Below are 16,316 nucleotides of genomic sequence, written 5' to 3'. Positions count from 1 at the left end.
TCGCTTTTCAGACCAATGAGCTTTGTAAAAATCGACGCGTTTCAGAAAGGCGGGGCATAGAAGAGAAACAATAATGTCCAGTATGTGGAAAATAATGTGTTTTTTAACCTTAAACCGGATAAAGACATTTCATTACACCAAATACACAAAATAATGTTCTTTTTAGCAACATTATATGACCGCTTTAATTCATTATAATTCTTGGTCTCATTTTTAACTTATATTTAGTGTATTATTATTTTTATTATTATAATTTTTTTATTTTACCTTTCCTCTTTTGTACAGCACAGTGGTCAACTCTTGTTGTGTTTATTTGTGCTTTATAAGTAAATAAATAAATGAATGAAAATAAAAATAAATAAATAAGCTACTAAAGTCAAGTGCTTTCCATTCACCCAAGAACAACATTTACGTTAATAACCTAATTAAGTCTCACACATAACACCAAATATGCAATATTTCGAACTGGAAGTAAAATAAACCAAAAAATAAAAATAACTCAAAAATGTGTTATAATATACTATCCAGACTAAGCTACACAAAGCAATATAAGGTGCAAGTTATACTATAACTCACCTAAAGACAAATGTGTAATGTTACATTTTACTTTCAAGCCTATTAGAAAGAATAAGTATATTTTACCTCAAAAACTAAAACATCAGCTTCAGCATCAGTTATAGTCTATCCACGGTCGATTATAGCTTTGGCACCGACAAAAATTGCCTTTTTCCCTTGTTTGCGAGCAGCTTCAATTTGAGGCCAAAGTCTTTTACGTGTGTCTTTGTCTTTCGTTGTTAGGTCCTCTCCAAAACCTTAACTTTCTGGACTGAAGATATTCTGATCTCTTCGAACTGTTCCACAGAAGCTCCTTGGCTGATCTCGCTGTAGACCTCAAAATGACCGGTCAAACCTTCTAGGCGCTTTTCCTCCCAATGCGATGAACAATGTCAGTGTGACGAGGAAAGTTATCTCCAGCCTCCGGCACCACAGCACGGCATATGTCAATCATTCTCTCCTTCTTGCTCTGCTAGACCGTAAAACCTTAAATTCCATCTTCTTTGGTATCTTTCAGCTTAATTTACTCTTTCTTCCAACTCAGATATTCTCTTCTGGTGTTCTTCGTTTACCTCCTTGAGAATCCCAATGTCTTTCTTAACATCATGCATCTCTTTGAAGAGAAATTCAGTAGCTTCCTTTAAAGAGTTTATACATTCTCTGTTTTGTTTGATCTCATGGTGTAGGGTTTCAGTATTTTGGTTCATTTTCTCCGCCAATATTTGCACGATGTTATTCTGTACCTCAGAAAGCGTTGGCTCTGATTTACTTTTCTTGGGATCTGGTGTGCATGGCTCCGGGTCCGGGACTGGAGTTAGCTCTGGACTACTGCAGCGAGTGTAGGAATGTGCCTCCATGACTTCCATTTTTTGATTTTCAGCATGGTCAGCAGAACGATCTTTTCCAGAACCAGATTTTCCTTTGTCTGTATTTTTCCCTCGTCTCCTTTCTGCCATTACAGCATACAACTGAAGGGGAGCGGTTTCCAACTATCATTGAACTATGTAACTTTCGGTCGTCTGTAAATCTTTGTAAATAATTATTTCTAAATGTTGACGGTTACTAATTTACACATTTGATGCTCCATTATTCAGTGCCTTATTCTGTATATCATCTAAAAGCCTGTAAAGTTGTTCAGAGGGTGCGAAAAACGAATGCAAACTTTAACAACAAAATCCTCCATCTGCATCGGATGCCATCTTGGCCACCATCATCGATCGCCCCCAGCAAAGGTGTCTGAATGTGAGGGATTGTCCTGGATGAGATCGTCAGGTGAAAGGTCATCATGTGGATAATTGTATTTATGGCTAAATTATTATTTGGTCGTTTGGTCTTGTACTGTATCGTGTACCTTGTCAGTGTCGTGCGCTTTGCTTGGCCATTTGTTGTGATAAACAGGAAAGTGTGTTCAAGTGCCAGCAAAACAGTGTAAAGAAATACTCTTTGTGAGAAGCAGTCAATCAGCAGAAGTTAAAAGCAGCTTGTAAGTGTATTTATTTCTTGTCTCAGTGTTTAGCGCAGTTGTCGTTGCTAGGAAACGCTTGTTTTGTTTACTGTGTGGAGACGTGCTGAAATCGCGTTTGGTCTCGTACTGTATCGCGTACCTTGTCAGTGTCGTGCGCTTTGCTTGGCCATTTGTTGTGATAAACAGGAAAGTGTGTTCAAGTGCCAGCAAAACAGTGTAAAGAAATACTCTTTGTGAGAAGCAGTCAATCAGCAGAAGTTAAAAGCAGCTTGTAAGTGTATTTATTTCTTGTCTCAGTGTTTAGCGCAGTTGTCGTTGCTAGGAAACGCTTGTTTTGTTTACTGTGTGGAGACGTGCTGAAATCGCGTTTGGTCTCGTACTGTATCGCGTACCTTGTCAGTGTCGTGCGCTTTGCTTGGCTATTTGTTGTGATAAACAGGAAAGTGTGTTCAGCTAAATTCAATTTGAGTTTTGTTAGACGAATATAAAAAGCTTATTATACGTGGCAGTGGTCGCGGCAGCCCTTGTGTGAAGACCGAAGAGTGTAAAGACCATTGACTCTACCGTGCGACTCCACCGGGCAGGGACACTGGCAAAGCATAAGTATTGCTTTTTATTTCTCCTCTTTCCTACTACTTGTTTCGCTTCTGTTTCAGTTTTTATAACCATTTCTTACTATGTGTAAGTAAGTTGTTGTTTTTTAGCATGTATGAACCGATGAGTGCCGCCATGATGGATTCTAACTTCTGTTTGTATGCTGTCGTGTGCCGATCTCCATAGAAACTCATTTTAAAATTTCTCAAAATATTTCGACTTTATTCTTGTATTGCTACAACTTTATTATCATAGTTTTTACTTTTTTCTCACAATATTATGACTTTAATCTTGGATTAAAAAAAAAACAATTTACGTGGCACTAAAATGCCTTTGTACAAATGATCAATGGACAAACTGAGAGAATACATTCTTATATAAAAATATTATGGTGTTAATGTTTGAGATTTAATCTTTTCTAAATTTTTTCAGTCCCTTTCTCCTGACAAACTGCAGTGCCAACAACGACGTCCAACCCATTGCAAAATGAAGTGAAGCGTTGGGAAACACTCAATAAGGCTAAATTCTACACAGCATTTACTACACACGGCACAGCAAAGATTCTCTTGTAATGTTTTTGCAGGCATGCATGTTAAAATTAACACTTGAAATAGTGTACTGCCTTTAGTATCACAATACTACATTGTACCGGTATACCATGCAACCCTAACTACCAATGGCTCACAACAGAGCACCTGCACCATCATTCCACGTTTTTTTTTCTTTTTCTCATCATTAAGTGATTCATCTTAGCCCATGGACAGCCAATAGCGAAACAGCTCAATATAATCTGTGGTTCTCACTGTTGCCTCCAGCAGCTTTTGGACTGGATGCTCTAGTTCATACGTGGCTGAGGACATGCTTGTATTACTTTTCCACAAGTCAAACTGATTCCATCAGTCCTGGCTAGAGTATGGGAAGGCTAAATTTGTCATCTGTTAGTGGCACCACGATGGCCATCCTGAGTTTGGTTCTCGGATCTTGTATACCTTTTGGAGGAACCTCCTTGGGAGATTCCAGTCAGAGACAATCTCTTGTCTCAGGTTCGGGGCACAATATGAAATCCTTAACCAAGCATGTGGAAACTTTTGGTATGGTGAACGGGGCTCTTTATACCTGTGGTGGAAGAGTCCATTTTTAATGTGAAGATTTCCTTTGAAGTGTAGAATATTTGCAACCTGGTACAGGGAACAGTATTTGGACCTAGTTCACTGCCCAGTCTGTTCAGCGATTAAGTTTTTATGAGAGTGTTTTTCTGGAGGCACAGCCCGCTACACACTTAAAGTGTTTGTGACATTTTATGTTAAGCACATAGAGGTTGGAGGTGTTTCTTTGAGACAACATTCACTTGTCTCCCATTTTATGCATGGGAAGAGGCAGCTTGAGGCCTTTTCATCCTATTTTCATTTTTTTCTAGGGACTTTTGTAGCACGTCACAGTTTGATAGGGTTCCCATCACATCAGCTACCATTGCAGCATCAAGTGAACCTATATCCCTGAATAGGGAACGAGACTCTCCCTTACGAGACACAGTTACTGACGCAGTATCTCATTTCCTATTCAGGGAACCAAGAATACATAAGAGACATTTTGTTGGGTTTTACAATGTGGTCTGAGATCATAAAATTCCTGAGAAATACTTTAACTACCTTAACAAAAAAAATCAAGCTCTATTCAGATGATCTCTTCAGATTAACTTAATTATAATAACTTACTAATGCTTTCAGTTACACACAGAAATACTGAAGAAAATACCCATTCTGAAGAAACTAAGAACACTGGAGCAGGAAGCTGGGAAAGATGTTGCTTTAAAGACAACACCTGCTGAAGAGGATCCAACAAAGAAATCCAAAGAGCTTAAATGGCAGCCTAATTGTCATCCTAAAGCTTAGCTGTAATGTGAATATTTAGCTTCTGAAGATAACAGGTGTGCTGGATTTGAGTGCAAATTTCCTAAAACTTCTGTCACCACTATATCCCTGAGTAACATTCCAGCTGGGTTACGCGTGAGTGAGTTGAAGAGCTTGCCCAGAGAACAGGAAGCTGTTCCTCTGAGAATCAGCTGGAAGGGGACAAAGCACAGAGCATTCTGCTGTACTCTGATGACACTGGTGCAGCGCAAGCTCTCACCACTTTTCAAAAGCTCTCCATTAATGGCCACACCCTATATGCTGAATGTGTCAACAGTCAGGGGCCAAAGACTCTGAGAGGATACCAAACAGTCTGGTAAAAGACTCCATGCTCCTATAGAGGATAATGTATTTAATCCAGCATTCTGATCTGTACACCTTTCTAAACAAGAATTAAAATTTCTAAATAATTTTTTGTTATCTATTACTGTCTTCTATGCTTGCAATGGGTTAACTCTCACGTAAGAAATATAAGAATCTTTTTAAAAACATGTAATGAAAATCTGAGTTCTGCTGAGGCCTGAGGATAATAAAGTGTTTTAAAGTGTCTATTCTTATGTATTTCTTGTTAAGATAAACTTTATAAATGGGCATATTTTATGATACCAGCTCTTCTTTAGAGGAATGTCTATGAGTGTATACTTAATTGTGTTGATAGAGTTCATAATAACAGGACAAACCATTTTCGTTTCTTTTTCATTTTCTAATTATTATTATTATCTGCCAATATCAATCTCATGATAAATTTATATCAGGTTGCATTAGCTAGACTTTGTTTTTTTGATAAATGTCACTTAAAATGCTGCTGCATGTTTTTTTGTGCTGTAATAATTTGTATATATTTATTTCATAATTTTAAGAATCCATTAAATAATCAGAGCCGCGGTTTCCAATAACGACGGAGCTCTTAATATTTTTGATTAAATATCTAATAATAATCAACCTAATTTTCTACTTAAATATAACCTGCATTACGGGGGGTCATGCAGAGGTGTTTTATAAAATGTTCGGTATAAATACATATAGTTTTAAATAATACTCTAAGATTTCAAGCACTAGTAAATATAATAAGAGTATTATTAAATACTCTTTTATTATTAAATACTCTTTAATAATACTCTAAGATTTCAAACACCAATAATGACGCCCCGAAACATCGTTAGAAATTTTTTAATAAAAAATTAATCCGTTTTTCTACCAAAAAAAATAAAAAATAACATGCACTGATATATAGGCTTATATATATAATGTATGTGTAGCGGACTTCGTCTCTCGCCACAAAGAACCCCACGACACCACTGGATTCGGTGGACCACATCTGCAGTTTATTAAAGACAGGACAGGGATTAACACCTGGCAAACACACTCTCAGTTCTTTGGTCTGTGAGAGTTGCGAGAAGAGAAAAGTGAACCCCTGTCCCCATTAACACCGTAACTGCAGCCGATTAACGACTCAAAGATAATACATGGTGTCCCCACTGGATGCAACGAATGCCTCGTTTATAATGGGTTTTCATGTTTTTGAATCATCGCTCCGGCCTGAAAGGGCATCATCACAGTATGGTGAGGGGCGTAACATTTCCGTCTCACGCTTGAGGTATTCGGCCAATCACAACGCACTGGATAGCTGGCCAATCAGAGCACATCTCGCTTTTTCAGACTGATGAGCTTTGTAAAAATCGACGCGTTTCAGAAAGGCGGGGCATAGAGGAGAAACAATAATGTACAGTATGTGGAAAATAATGTGTTTTTTTAACCTTAAACCGCATAAACACATTTCATTACACCAAATACACAAAATACTGTTCTTTTTAGCAGCATCATATGACCCCTGTAAGAACCAAAGTTAGCATAAAAATATTAAAAATGGCGCGGGCGGTAACTTGAACCAGATGATTAACAGCTCATTAACACGAAACTCACAATATACTGAAAAATAATGCCAAACAAACACACTATTTGACTCAATCCAGCATCAAAACATGTCTCCCACTGATATCAAACAAAATTTTAACTCAATCTGATATATTTTAATACCATGTCGCGGAGCACATTTGCGACGTACCTGTCTCGCTCAAGTCCAAAGCTGTTCTGACGAGAGCGGGACGCGACTGGGCAATTCAATCAGAGGAAGTGACATCACACAACATACAACTCAATACATTATTTTAAAACAAAAATACATAGCTTCCATATACTCTTATAAGGTTATTAATAGTGTTATTTATAGAGAGACATGAAAATAAAAATAAAATAAATATAATTTATTTCTTGGAAAAATTTAAGTTTGCTGGAATGGTCAAACTCAAAACACTACACTCTCCCCTCCTAAATTTCAGCAAACTTTAAGACTGTAGGTGAGGCTTTTTCCTCTAACAGTGGGTAGGTACCATGACTCAAGTCATTCAAAAGAATAGCAAAGACTCTGTAGAGACTGGCAAATATTCATCATCTTGTGCACCAGTTTTGTATGGGGTTCCACAGGGCTCAATTTTGGGTCCTGTTCTATTTTCTTTATACATGCTTCCTTTGTATGCTATATTTAAGAGGCACAATGTTTCATACCACTGTTACGCAGATGATACTCAGTGTTATGTTCCCTTGCACCCAAAGGACGTCTCCAGTTTACAGTGTCTGTTTGATTGTCTGAGAGATGTTAAAGAGTGGATGTCTGCCAACTTCCTTCAGTTAAATGAGTCTAAGACTGAGGTCTTAATTTTTGGCTCCCCTGCTTCTACAGAGGTTGTGGCCAGTATGCTGGGACCTCTATCTGGTAATCTTCATTCACATGTCAGAAACTTAGGCATTACTTTTGACTCTGCTCTGACTTTCGATAAACAGATCAATGCTGTGGTTAGAAGTTGTTTTTATCAGCTAAAGAATATTGCAAAGATGAAGTCATTTTTAACAATAAAAGACATGGAGTCTGTAATACATGCTTTTATCTCATCCAGATTAGATTATTGTAATGTATTGTACTTGGGTGTTTCACAGTCTCTATTGTTTCGTCTTCAACTTGTTCAAAATGCTGCAGCTCGATTGTTAACTGGAACAAGGAAGAGGGAACATATTTCACCAGTGTTGATCTCTCTCCACTGGCTCCCAGTTAAATATCGTATCCATTTTAAAACATTATTGTTTGTTTATAAGGGTTTCCATGGACTGGCTCCATCATATATCTCCGATCTCCTTCTGTTCCATTGTAATGCCTCCAGGGAACTTCGATCAACTAGTAGTCTTCAGTTGACTTTTCCAAGGTCACACTTGAAATCGAAAGGAGGTCGTGCCTTTTCAGTGGCTGCTCCACAGCTATGGAACAGGTTGCCACCCTATATAAGAACTGCACCAACATACGCTGATTTTAAGTCTCTTCTTAAAACTTATTTATTTACTGTTGCTTATGGTCATAAGTAAGCGCAGTGGCATAACTGTAGTGTACTATCTGTCGCTGTGTTCTATGTTTACTTTTGTATTTTGTTATATGCTTAATTTTGTACAGCACTTTGGCCAACAGCTGTTGTTTTCAAATGTGCTCTATAAATAAATATGACTGACTGACAAAGACACTTTGCCTGGTAGAAATATGCCCTTATATATATTACCATACACCCCCCACATTGAGTACTTCTCATATCCTATTAAAGGTCACTCGGGTCTAAATTTCAGTCAGCTCTTGAAATTAAACTTTAAACATCAGTTTAACCCTCTATGAAATTTGACAGAATTTTGAGCAACTCTGCCAGAGGATATTTTTGCCCTGATTCAGTCAATATCATGCTCATGCACTCAAGCAGGCGTCTCACAGGTCTCACTAGCCTTCCTGCCCTGGTTCTCACTGTTCCTTCATTCGGTTTCAAGGCAGTGTCTGCTACAGTCTTTGTTCTTGGGGTCTTTTTCTGTGAATGTACACTATTGAAACTTGAGCCTTGATTCTTAGATCTTCTGACTGATCTGCTCATTGACCTGGCATCATTTGACATGACAATTGTTTCAGCTCGAACACTCTGGTTGCTCACATATTTTTGGGTCCTTTCCCCATTACTGATGCACAATTGATCTGGTTCCAATTCATGTATACTATTGTCATCATCAGACTGCTCGCTGTCAGAGTTCATTCCTCTTGCTTCATATTCATCACTAGAACTCGCAGTCTGTTCACACTCATTTCTGGCAGAAAGATTCTTCTCTCTTGTTTGACTCGCACAGTCTGAATGCTCCAACTCTGTGACAGGTTCTTTGGTCTTCTCCTTTACAGTAAACTCCCCAGTACTCTGAGATGCTTTGGGGCCTACACCCTGTAAAATCCACACAGCAGTTCTACTGTTCCTTGATTCTATTTCTGTACTGAGCAAAGATCTTTGGCTTCGGCATTCTGTTTGATACTTTTGCTCTTCCGACAGTGCGGATAGGACTGTAGATTCAATGTCCAGCTCTTCCAATAGAAGGAAATTAACTGGGAGAAGTAAGTTACGATGGACCACTTTGCTGTTCTTTGTTGTGGGATTTTCAACTCTGTAGATGGGTAATGATGGATCTTTCCATGTCACTACATGAACTGCTGAATTCCACATATCCGCCAACTTTCCTTTTCCTCTTTCCTTTTTATTTGCCAAGAGGACACGGTCTCCAACCTCCAGAGGGACACCCTTAGATCTTCTGTTATACCCTTCTGTCTGTTTACTCTGTGCATCCGTAGCGTTGCCCTTAGCAATATGCATGGCTTCTCGGAGATCCTTCTGGAGAGATTTTACATACTCATCATAAGTCTGAACATCCTCATTTTTGAGAGCACTCCCAAACATGATGTCTACAGGTAACCTTGGAATTCTTCCAAACATTAAGTAGAACGGTGCAAACCCTGTTGTTTCATGAGTAGTACAATTATAGGAGAACGTGAGTGTCTGAATCATTTGTGGCCATCTCTCCTTCACTCGAGGAGGCAAAGAGCGGATCATGTTGCCGAGGGTGCGATTAAATCTTTCAGTCTGCCCATTGCCCATAGGATGGTACGGTGTGGTATGGGACTTATCAACACCAGACACCAGCAACAACTCCGCTATCAATTTGCTCTCGAAATTTGCACCTTTGTCAGAGTGTATTCTCTGTGGAAAGCCATACACACACAAAAAATTGTTCCACAATTTTTGAGCCACCACTCTGGCTGTTTGGTTGGGACAGGGAAACGCATGGGCTAGTTTTGTGAAACGGTCTGTTATGACTAGGACATCAACACTCTCTCCATGCATTCCCTCTGCAGACCAGAAATCTATACATACAAGCTCAAGTGGTGCACTTGTTCTGATAGACTCCAGTGGAGCTCTGGCCTCAGGTTCCTGAGTCTTCCCAACCACGCATCTTTTACAGTGTGAGACATACTTTTTAACATCTGTGTCCATACCAGACCAGAAAAACCTCTGGCGTACAAGGTGAAGGGTTCTGCTTTGGCCTTGATGGCCTGCATCATCATGAGTTCCTCTGAGAGCAACAGTTCTCAATGAGTGTGGAAGTACAAGCTGGTGCCTGACTTTACCGACCCGATCTTTGGACCTGCAATAGAGCACTCCATCCTTTACTTCAAGTTTTTCCCAGTGCTTCAGAAGTCGCATTACTGGTGCAGTTTCCTTGTCTCTCTCGCTACGTGATGGTCTCCTTTTCCTGTCAACAAAGAACACAACACGGGACACAGTGGGATCTGCTTTCTGTTTCATGCGTATCTCCTTCATAGAGAAAACTGGAAGAGTGCCGACACCTCCATGGACGAAATGACTGTTCCGGGCAAGATGGACACTATGAACTGTACTGCAGGCTTCCCAGTTTAGCCAGGACTCAAAGACAGCTTTTACCCCTTCACTACTAACCATCTTCAGTTTTCCAACTCGGGAATCCATGCTGCTTTCACTCATTTGATGGTGCACATTTACTGACAACCGGAAAGTTTCTTGGATGGTCTCAGAGGTCACATGTTCAGCTTTAGTCTCTAGAGCATCACAGACCTCTAACGTTCTGGCAAAAGGTCGGCGGCTCAACAGGTCAGCAGGAACATTCTTGGTACCAGGTATGTATCTTAAAGGGGTCATATGATGCTGCTAAAAAGAACATTATTTTGTGTATTTGGTGTAGAGAATAAAAGTTACGCCTTCTTTCTTTGCGTGAACATTTGGGCGGCGTTATGCAAATCTTCCCACATAGTGAGATAGATATGTGGGGGCGTGTTAGAACGAGCCATTTTAGGTAGGTGTGGCGGACTCTGAACTTTTATAAAGAATATCTCTTTGGATTTGAGACTTTAGTCTTTGCAACTTTACAGATCTTCTTTATGCACCAAGAGCTTGTAACACTCCAAAGAGAAAGGAAAAATTGAAATCGCATCATATGACCCCTTTAAGTCAAAATCAAAAGGGGCAAGCTTAGATACCCACCTTTGCTCACAGGCATCTAACTTTGGCTTTGACAGTATATACGTCAGGGGATTGTTATCAGTTTGCACTGTGAATTTCGTCCCCTTCAGCCAATGGGCGAATTTATCACAAACTGCCCACTTTAGTGCATAGAATTCTAACCTATGAGCGGGATAATGGGACTGGGCTTTCGACAGGGTCCTACTCGCAAAAGCGACTGGTCTAGGTTTTGTTTCACCTTCTGGAATCTGACTCAAGACTGCACCAAAACCATCCATAGATGCATCTGTGGACAGCAGGAAAGACTTTTTGAAGTCTGGATGGGCAAGAACAACAGTGTGAGAAAGCGCATGTTTTATCTTATCTACAGCTGTGTCACACTCTGCAGTCCAGTTTTCAGGACTTAAGACGCCTTGAGTTGGAAACATAGCGGGTCTTTTGTCCATCTTTCCTCCTGACTTTCTGTCCAGCTGTCAGTTTAAACAATGGTCTCGCTAAAGTCGAGAGGCCTTCAATGAAATGGGAATAATAATTTGCCATCCCAAGAAGAGACTTAATTTTGGTTGGTGATGGAGTCATTCCATCTACTTCAATCAGATCTGTGGGTTTAATGTCACTGATTGCATACACTTTAGTTGGATCGGTTGCTATGCCACTCTCAGTTACAATATGTCCCAGAAACTTGACAGTTTTTCTTAAGAAATAGCACTTCTTTTGTGCCAGTTTTAGGTTATGCTCTCTAAGCCGAGAAAACACCATTTCAAGGCGATCGAGAGCTTCCTTCTCATTTTTGCCGAAGACAAGTAAGTCGTCTAAGTAGCAGAGAAGCGACAGGTAGTTCTGGTCTCCAAAGTTGGAATGTTATAGAAGCCTGATGTTAGATCCATGGTGCTAAAATAACAATTTCCTCCTAATGATGCAAGGGCATCAGCTTGATGGGGTAAAGGATATGCATCCTTCTCTGTCCTTTGGTTGAGCCACCTAAAGTCTGTGCAAATCCTTAGCTCTCCAGAGGGTTTCCAAACTAAGACTAAGGGTGAGGCCCATTCGCTGTTTGATTTTCGAATAATACCACTTTCCTCCATTTCATCCAATGTTTGTCTTAATTTCTGGTAATGGTTGGGCGGAACCCTTCTGTAAGGCAAGCGGAAAGGCTTCTCATCCTTGAGTCTTATCCGATGAACTGTATTCTTTACTTTACCACAATCTAACTTGTCACGAGAGAAGGTGCTTTCATACTGTCCTATGAGGTCAGCCAGTTCTCTTTTCCAATACTCAGTCACTTCACAAGACTCTGTCAATTTCTGTCAGCCCCAATTCTCTCAGCTTCAATTTATAGTCAGTCTGCAGCTTGCTTTTCTCGTTAAGCTCATTAACTTGGACAATATTCTGCTGAGCCCCTTTGTGCTGGTATTCTGTGATTTTTTCTGTGAGATCCAGCTCCTCTAGTGCAAGACAAGGGTGCACATGTGCTATTTTAATATTGCGTCGCAAAACAATGGGGCGGTCAATCATATTGATCACTCTCATAGGAATCCATTTATCGCCCCAGAGTGGGCAAACACTGCGAGCTACCATGACATTTCTTGGTGCAGAACAGGAAGTGGAGGGTTCAAGCATTACAGTGCTTCCAACAGACAAGGGAACGTCTTCCTTTAACCTTCCCCAAACCAAATGTTCATGTTGTGGCTCTAGTGTAACACATTGTCTCAACACTACTGTGCCAACTCTCTGTGGTATCTTATATGCCAGCGTTCAACATTAGAAAGCACATTCAGCAGGGGTTCCTGTCTATTACCTTGAACTTGTTGAGATAGGCTTTTCCAGTACCACTCATTTTTCTTCATCTGACGAGTCACATGCCGGATGACATTTGATCCAACTATCATGTCATTTTTTTGACCTGGAACAACTAGAAAATTGATTATCATTTTGCATTCAAGCATATCCACACTCAATTCATATGTACACTTTGGTTTTGTTTCATTCCCTCCACAGCCAGTAAGTACTTTTTTGGTGGGTTTACTTGAATCGGTGCAGATCAAGTTCCAGTCTTTAAGTGTGCGCTCAGCTGATTCACTCAATGTACAGGTAACAGATCCACTATCCACGAGGGCTAAAAGTTTCACTTTCCCCTCAACCAATACTGGAGCATAGAACAGATCATCTTCATCATTAATTCTCTGGTAGGTAGCTTTTGGAATATCACAGAGAGTGTTTTGCTGAACTGCAATTACTTGACTTGCACCGTTTTGACTTAAGTGGTCACTAGTAGTTACGTGAACAATCAGTGGGTCTTCCGGGGACTTCGCTTTTGTAACACCCACACTGCTCCCCTCACAGTGCAGGTTTTCTAGTTTAAATGGCGCTCAGGTCCAGTGGCACTGGCTGTGACCGGTTTCACTTGTCTTTTGTCAGGGCATTCAAAACCTCTGTGCCCAGTCTTGAAGCACCTAAAACACAGCCCCTCCTTAAAACAGTGAGTCTTTGTTGTATGATCCTGAGCTCTACATATTTTACAGGGGACTACAGAGTCTACAGACACAACCTTACCCTGTTCAGTTTTCTGTTCTTGCCCCTTCTGCTGAACAAGGAACTGCTCTAGAAGAGAAACTACACGCCCAAGGAGAGCTGAGTCCAAACCGCTTGCTTGATTACTGGCAGTGGACTGCTGTTGTGTCATGAACCAGGCATTAGGGGAAGCTTCATCAACCCTTCTCTCTCTACCTACTCATACAGACTGCTTGTCTCTGTGGTGGCTGTCAATTAACGCTTGGATTTCACTTGCATTCCAACTCTCCAGTGGTTTGCTTCGAAGCGCTGTGTACAGACCGGGCTCTGGGCAATGCCTTACAAACATCATTGTCACTTCGTGACTGGGGTCTTCAACTCTTTTCCCTCGTCTTTTTAGGCATTCATCAGCTAGGTCAACAGCCTTATTCAGTCTGATCCAGTACTCTAAGCCACTCTCTGACTGCTTTGGCAAGGTCTCATAGAAGTCTCTCATAGGTGTTGTGGAGGAAATTGCATCTCCGAAATGTTGCCTTAGAATTGAAAAGATGACGTGTGGGTCTCTAGCCACATCAATCAGAGGATTGTTGCGAATACATGTTCTCACAATGTCTTTGGCATGGCCCATTAGCTTGTCGAGAATTTCTTGGCCCTGTTCGGATGCACTGAGTCCCTTCTTGTTCAAGTAAGCTTGCATCAGTTCTTGCCATTCACCAATGGTGCAGCGATCTGTCTCATCACCTCTAAAGGTAGGCGGTTCTTTGATGTCTTGATGCCTAACAATTAGGTTAAAATTGGACAGATCAGGGCTCTGGGGTGAGGGCTGTTGGGCATCTACATAATCTCTCTGAGCATTTTGCTCTGCAGATCTAAGATTTGCTGCAATCTGGTTCCCTATTTCACTACCCAGCTGCTTCATTAAATCTGCCATTATTTGCCACTGATTCACTTGTTCACCCCCTGGGGGTTTGTATAGCCTTTCTCTATGAGGCACCGTTGTGTCACTACTCATGCCTTGCATAGTTGTGCTACTGGTTGGTGGGCGAACTGGAGAAGATACCACATTTTGTTCTAACATACTATTTAATTGGGCCCCCCTCCCAATTCCAGTAGAAAGCCTCTGCGAGCTTAAAACACCACTCCTTACACAAATAGGTGTCACATTTGCAGAATTAACATCTGTGTCTGACATATGTTCTGGTGTTTTGTTGTGTGTAAAGCCGTAACTGTCCATGTTTAACTCACACTGCGTATCTACCCCAAAGTTCTATTGGCTGGTGATGTCGATGAAGATTACTTTCCCCGGAGATCTGCGACGGCTGATCCCTTGAGATCCGGGTCACGGCACCAATTTTGTAGCTGACTTCGTCTCTCGCCAGAAAGAACCCCACGACACCACTGGCTTCGGTGGACCACGTCTGCAGTTTATTAAAGACAGGACAGGGATTAACACCAGACAAACACTCTCAGTTCTTTGGTCTGTCTCACTCAAGTCCAAAGCTGTTCTGACCATATTTAACAATAAACTCTTTCAACATACAGTGTCTTGTTTCACTTGTTTTCTTTCAACATATGTATCAGACATCACATACAACACAACCTTAGACACAAATTCAATAATGTAAATATATCCTCAATATAATAGAATGTTCAATACATATATATACACATTTCTACACACACATATAGTTTCATACTTTGAAAATACAGAAAATTATTTCAATCTAACATTACAATGAAATATGATCGTATAGTGGTAATTATTTTGTTGCAATTACATACCTGCAGTTTATTAAAGACAGGACAGGGATTAACACCAGGCAAACACACTCTCAGTTCTTTGGTCTGTGAGAGTTGCGAGAAGAGAGAAACGTGAAAAATGGCGCGGGCGGTAACTTGAACCAAATGATTAACAGCTCATTAACACGAAACTCACAATATACTGAAAAATAACGCCAAACGAACACACTATTTGACTCAATCCAGCATCAAAACATGTCTCCCACTGATATCAACCAAAATGTTAACTCAATCTGATATATTTTAATACCATATCGCGGAGCACATTTGCGACGTACTTCGCTCAAGTCCAAAGCTGTTCTGACGAGAGAGGGACGCGACTGGGCAATTCAATTAGAGGAAGTGACATCACACAACATATAACTCAATACATTATTTTAAAACAAAAATACGTAGCTTCCAAATACTCTTATAAGGTTATTAATAGTGTTATTTATAGAGAGACATGAAAATAAAAACAAAATAAATATAATTTATTTCTTGGAAAAATTTAAGTTTGCTGGAACGGTCAAACTCAAAACACTACACTTGCACAAAATCTTATCAAATCTTTTCATGAATAGCTACGCATTTTTTGTCATTTCGTCTGAATATTAACATTAGTGAGATTTAGTCAGCTGAAACAGTTTTAATTAATCTAATTTTGTCATTATAGTTATTCAAGTATTCTGCAAAACTCAACTTCAACTACAATTTTAAATAGATTATTTGATTAGTATTTTTACATTAATGACACTTAAAACATATCTAAATATTAATAGGACTGGTTGGGAGGGGGTTGTAAACCTTATTTTGCTCTCGCGCTCTCTCTCATAGTTTGTAATTGATTTACTCTTTTACAGCTTGTCTATGGGATAATGTTGATAAATATTGTAAATAAATAGTCAACCTGATTTTGTTCTTAAGCCGTTCTATCTTATTGCTTTCGAATTACAAAAGAATAATTCAAACAAATAATTAATTAATTGATTAAAATTCATGTTTGCACTTGTCCGTTTAATGGCAGGCAGGGCCTATAGGCGAACTAGGTAGCCGCATAGGGCGGCAGCGCAGTCAGGGAGGCAAAAAGGACAGAGATTTTTT

At 39.9% G+C, this 16,316-nt stretch overlaps 1 pseudogene; it reads left to right on the top strand.

The window, feature by feature from the left end:
* Positions 1-4,893, top strand: part of LOC107701378 (methenyltetrahydrofolate synthase domain-containing protein-like) — a 22,661-nt pseudogene extending 17,768 nt beyond the window's left edge.
* Positions 4,894-16,316: the final 11,423 nt, after the last annotated feature.

This window comes from Sinocyclocheilus anshuiensis, unplaced genomic scaffold, assembly GCF_001515605.1.
Source record: "Sinocyclocheilus anshuiensis isolate Anshui unplaced genomic scaffold, SAMN03320099.WGS_v1.1 scaffold2196, whole genome shotgun sequence".
NCBI lineage: Eukaryota > Metazoa > Chordata > Actinopteri > Cypriniformes > Cyprinidae > Sinocyclocheilus > Sinocyclocheilus anshuiensis.
The sequence above is the reverse complement of the archived record's forward strand: the minus strand, read 5'-3'. Positions and strand labels throughout refer to the sequence as shown.